Source organism: Pinus tabuliformis, chromosome Q, assembly GCF_031772625.1.
Source record: "Pinus tabuliformis cultivar Carrire ecotype Pingquan chromosome Q, CPIR1, whole genome shotgun sequence".
Classification (NCBI taxonomy): Eukaryota; Viridiplantae; Streptophyta; class Pinopsida; order Pinales; family Pinaceae; genus Pinus; species Pinus tabuliformis.
Window position 1 is genome coordinate 321,646,702 of NC_142296.1, and position 6,608 is coordinate 321,653,309.

Here is a 6,608-nt window from a genome sequence, read left to right on the forward strand (position 1 = left end):
TAACACTTTATCATAATGCAATGAAGATATTTTATTAACAAATGTTTTATATATATATATATATATATATATATATATATATATATATATATATATATATATATATATATATATATATATAGATCAAAAGAATACCTGATATCGAAAGTGTGAACTATATTATGAAGAGGCTTCATAAAACATATATCCAAAGTTTCGAACCCATTTAACAAAGTTGCTATAATTCTTTGCATTACACATATCAGAATCCATGGATATTGTAATATTAAAGATCTCCAATATAAGCCCCTTTAATATGCAAACTTTGGTTCATAAAACCAAAATCTTCGACATATCTTTGCACCCACCTGCCACATCATTAACTCTGCTCCCGAATATCGGCGATCGAATATTTTCAACTAAGCAAGCTTTTAAAAACTTCGATATTCATATCCCACTGATATTCCGATATAATCAATCCTTCTGGTCTCCGATAGTCATCTCCCTCCGATCTTTGATCTTCGATCCTCATACCCCTCCGACTTCCAACTTCTGATAATTCACTCACCTCTAATATCCAAATCTGATACTCTATTTAACAGGAGTTCAATAAGATATCGCATACGCTCCATATCACAACCTCTCAATATCAGAGTTTTTTGTTTGTGCCCATTGTTAAAAGTTCCGATCTCCATTTCTCCGATACCACTCAACTCTTGCCACTTGTCACTTCTAGGGGCAACTGTCATATTAATTGAAAAATCCGCTTGATTTTTTCTATTGATTTTGGGCATAATTAGAGTTTGTTTACAAAGTTTGTTTTATGCCATGGCTGATTATGTTTTCTGTTATAACAAAGATTTCCAATTAAGGCCATTATTGAAACAAATATGGTCTATCACCAACGCAATTCCTCCATATGGTAAAGGGATATTGTAATAAAATAAAGTCATTGAATTGGTTGTTCCTCACATGTAATTTCACCTATCGGTTCGAAACAAGAGGGAGACAAGCAGGATCATCCTTATTTGCGCAAACCAAACTGGGCAATCCGTTCCACTGTGCTCATCTGCATTTTGGCCAGAATTCCAATTAAATCCATCTATGTTATAATTAACTCTGTTGTTGAGAGATTTGGGAACTGTTAATATTTCCACTATGTATAAATACCCATCTCTGTTGTATAGAAGGGGGATTTGAACCCGGGAGAAAAGAGGCATAGTAATACTAGAGCTTACAACTTGTTTGTATAGAAGGAGTTAAGATTCATTTGCACTATTGTAGTGAGATCAGATCCATTTGTGTAGATGGGGAATCAATTTAGAGACAACAGAGGACCTACACTATTGTGATTCTCTGATGCTTTATGTAATTGATTCATTTTTATAATAAAATTTATTTATGTAATCAGATGTACAACATTATTACTTGCTCTATTATTGTAAATAGATTCTTCAGACTTCAAATTCATTTATGGAGTAGTATGTATGTGGCTTTTCAACACTATTGTTGATTGCTTACTGAAATGCTCCTTTAGAATATGTTCAAGCTATCTTGTAAGGTTAATCGGAAATGAGATTTGAAACTGGAACTTGCATAAGGACAAACCTTTATCTCCTTGAGCTGCTAGCTATCTAACAGTTTAATCTTATAGATGTCCTTCTTTCTACATGTCATGTATTTGAACTATTTCAGTATTGTGGCATGAATCTTTTTGTCCTTATGCATATGTTTTATTAGGAATTGGAGATGTTTGCAGTTGGATGTATGTTAACTATTTAATGGGCATTTATTTGTATACATTTGCTCAAACAAGGATTAGATCTTGGAATTATTTCCCTGATCTATTTCCTTTATCTTATTCCAATTTCAACATACTTCTGTTTATTTTTCTGTCCTTTTAGCTTGCTCTTGATTGAGAGAAGGACTAATCCTTCCTTCAATCAAGATAGGTCTAGGATTATATGCATATTAGATTATACTTTGCATGTAGTTCTACTTTCTGCATCCTAGAAGTCCCCTCATACAGGGGTAGTCTTTAGAGTGGTTTGGCTGGACCATAAAGTCAACTTAAGGATCACTTTCTTACCTGATCATCAAGAAGAGTCGATCTGATGTCTCTTCTTTATTGGTAGGTGAAAGTCATACTTTAAGCTAGTAGAGATATAGAGAGGGCAAGAGGACCCAATTGAACCAGTCGAAACCACCATTTCAATGGAAAAGGATCTGTTTTAAGTTCTCGACCAGATGGTCTCCCTTAAAATGTTGAAAGGTCATTTTTGCCGATCAACATTTTTGGCGCTAGAAGGAGGGCCTGTTTTGCAGAATTTTAAACTTTGGATTATGGGTTCCTCCAAAAAACCTCCTTGGTGATGCTTTAGTGTATCACAATCAAACACTACTCCAATCAAGGGATTTAAAACATTGTCAAAGGTAAATTTTAATGGTAAGTCTTCTCCCTTCAATCACCTTTTTCAATTCATTTCAAAAATTAAAAATTTTAATATTGATGAGGTTGATCTTAGCAGGATTTTCACATATTCTTTGACTAGACAAACAAAAGACTGTTATCTTTCACTTCCAGTTGCCTCAGTACATGGTTGAGATGAGTTTGCATCGATGTTCCTTTAGGATTTTCAACGATACAAATACAAAAAGGTGTGCAAACAACTACTTGAATTGCGTAGGATAAAAGGTGAGCCCTTGGATCAATTTTCAGTTAAATTTAAATTGACATTAATGCTCTTTAAATCCAATGACTTACCTCCTGAACATCAATTAATGAGTTGGTTTAAGTATTTAATTTCTCTTCCTTGTAATTCTAATGAAGAATCACATACCAAGGAAGACACTAATAAAGTTATTTATGACAATGAAAATATTGAACTTGGTTCTTCTTCATCTTCAAAAATTGTTTTAATTGATTCCCAATCCTCAAATGAATCTGTTTTTGAAAGTGAAAAAGATAACAATTCAAACACTTCCTCTCATAGTCATAATGTTTTCAATGATTATAAATCAACTCCGATTTCTCAATCCTACAATGATAATGTACCTTCTTGTAGTTTTAATCTTGAGGATAATAATGATTTTAAATTCATAATCATTTGTAAAAAAGAAATCTCTATAAATAAACTTCCACTATGTTGTAACATAATTTGTAACATAGATGTATATTACAAATTACCTTTCTCTCATTCTTTTCAATTTATTTCTTTGTTCAATTTTATTTTTTATTTTTTGCACATACTATGTTGGCATCTTGGGCAACAAAGTTCCACACTCTCGTCAGATGCATTAATTAGTACATGCAATAATCAATTTCAAAATTTCAATCATCTATTTCAATTTTTTCTTAGGTTGAGGTTCTATCTTATGATTGGACAATTGATTTCATATTTCCAAATGCATTTTAAACAAATGATAACACTCAAGAGTACATCTATACATTTTGACCAACCATGCATTCTTTTCAGAAATCTTCCTCATTGCTATCCACTCGATTCTTTTGAAAAGAAGATTTTTTCTTTTTCTTTTTCTTTATAGCAACCTTTCAATTGCAAAGATTTAACATTTAATACTGTTTTGTTGTTTCCTCTTTCTTTGACTTCTTTTCAAACATCTCAATCACATCCTTGTCTTGATGATCCTATAAATAGATGTTTGGAAGAATTTCAGGGAAGGAATTTTGTAAATAAGTTGCTTCTTGTACATACATTAGCATTAGATGCATATAATATATTCAGTTTTATTTATGTTGGTATATTTATGATTTTGTTACTGATGTTTGATTTACACATTCATGCAGATACTAAGATGGTTGAATGGTTACATTGGAAGCACGACTTTACTTAGTCTTAGTCTACTTTTTAGATTAGGATTAGGTGTAGTTTAGCAGTTAGTTTAAATTAAATAAGAAGATGTTTTTGAAATTTGATAAATACATGGGAGAAGATAAAGATTCATTAGGTATTGCCTTGAGTTAGAAGGTCAACTTTTAGCAATAAAGTAGTTGTGACAAATCTTAATGCTAAAAGGAGCAATTTTTAACACCCATTAAGGGAGATTTCCTTTACTTCTGAGTTTTTCTTATCATCTTATTCTCTTTCAAGATATGTTTATTCAAAGTTACATGTTTTAAAGCGAGATTTGATAAAGAGAATAACATTCCTATTAAATTCTCATATGCAAACTTTAATCACAACTCTCCTTTTAGTTAGAGAATTTATTTGAATAAAAGTCTTGAATAAAAAACTCACTAAGCAAGACAAACATTAATAGGCTTTCCATTCTTCTTAACAAGAAACATAATTTCTTATGTCAAGATCATTTTTTTTACTTGTTTAAGTTGAGTATTGTTGATCTTATGATTCACTTTTTGTGGTTGATTGTTTTTGGGTTTTGCTAGTTTCTCTTGGCTCTTGACTTTAGGTTTGAATTAATAACATCTCACTTCTGCCCGCTGCCATCCCTTGAGTGCCAATTTGACCTTTGCCTTGGATTGATTTAAGTAATATTACCAAGCCTTTTTAAAGAGTTCTTTTTAACCCAACACTTATTAGTACTTGGAAGCTTTTTACTCTTATCTAATGGAATCCATTATTAAAAGGAAGAATAAAAGGAAGATCATTAAACTACTATTTTTCAGGCTCATATTAAAGTTCTGACATCGTTATCTTCTATTAGTATTTGAATGCTCTCTTACCTTAATACACATAAGAAAACTACTTTACAATAAGCCATATCCTAAAACAAATACTAAGGTTACAAAAGCAACACACCAGTTTAGTATTCTATAACTCTTCCATGTCATCCCCATCTCTTAAGGAGAGGAATTGTCTCCCCATCTATTAGCACAAATTATCAGAGTATAAATTAAAAGTTGTGTGAAAAACCTGAAAGATAGGGGGTCTCCATAATGAGCCAGCCTACCATGATCATGGGCTTTGATTGTTATGACATTATCGTATCTAGTCACCAAGCCAGGATAATGGCTCACAACACTTCGTTGTAAGACAAGAGGTCTCATCATGAGCTGACTTTTTCATGACTATCAACACTTGTGAATGACATTGTCATATCTGGTCACCAAGCCAGGACAATGGTTTTCAGAGTTATTAATGAAATATGTCTTCTCTGAAATACTAAATAGTAGATGGGATATTGACATTCCTTTGGGTTAAAAAGGTAACCCTATCGAGGCTATGGATGCCTGCTGGCAGCAGTGGCTCTACTTGTGACAATGAGAGTTCATCTTTCTTACTAAACCCAATGCTAAACTTTTGTCCTTTAGTTTATGCTGTCATTAATTAATGGTTATTGTAAACATGATCTTACTCTTATGGTTTCTACAAGAGATGTTCAAAATCATTAAACTTTGTTTTGAGGGATTTCATAGAGTCTAAATCTTAGAATTTTGATTTATTTAGCCTTTCTCCTTTTCCTTTTAGGATTTCATTAATAATAAACCAACAATAATTGGTTCTTCTCAATGTGTCGCCATTGTTGTGGTAAAAACACAACCCCCCCATTTTTCACTTAATTCTCATTATGGGGACCCTTTGATTGAATCTTGGTCATGTCACTTATTGATTTTCTAAGTTTGGATTGATTCAATAAGTTTGATCTATTTTTGTCTTCCTATCAAAACTCATTTGATTTCTTTTGGTTGTTTGGTTTGCAAATGGTGCCTAAACGAATTTTGGACATTTTCACTGCCTTGGCCTACTAAATGTATAAAATTTACATTACTTTTGTTTTATAAACTTATTCGTTTGAAAATATTAAACTTTTATTCGTAAATATTTGTTTTATTTTTTTTTTATTAAATTTAATTAATTCTAAAAATAGCCCCCGAGAGCAAGATCTATTGTAAAGTGGTTGTAGGCCATAGCCCTTTATCATAAATAAACAAAGATATTTTATTAAAAAATGTTATATATATATCATATATCGAAAGAATCCCCGATATTAAAAGTCTGAACTATATTATGAAGAGGCTTAACAAAACATTTATCCAAAGTTTTGAACCCATTTAATAAAGTGGTTACAATTCTTTGCATTACAAATACCAGAATCCATGGGTATTGTAATATTAAAGATCTTCGATATAAGCCCCTTTAATATGCAAACTTTGGTTCATAAACCAAAATCTTCGATATATCTTTGCACCTACCTACCACATCATTACCTCTGCTCTTGAATATAGACGAGCGAAGATTTTCAACTAAGCAAGCTTTTAAAAACTCCGATATTCATATCTCTCTGATATTCTAATATAACCAATCCTTCCAATCTTCAATAATCATCTCCCTCCGATATCCAATCTCCCATCATCAGACCCCTTGACTTCCAACTTCTCATAATCCACTCACCTCCTATATCTGGACCCAATACACTATTTAGCAGGAGTTCAATAAGATATCACATCCGCTCCATATCACAGCCTCTCAATATCAGCGTTTTTCGTTTGTGCCCATTGTTAAAAGTTCCGATATCCATTTCTCTGATACCACTAAGCTCTTGTCACTTGTCACTTCTAGGGGCCGTTGTCATATTAATTGAAAAAGTCGCTTGATTTTTTCTATTGTTTTGGGCATAATTAGAGTTTGTTTACAAAGTTTGTTTTA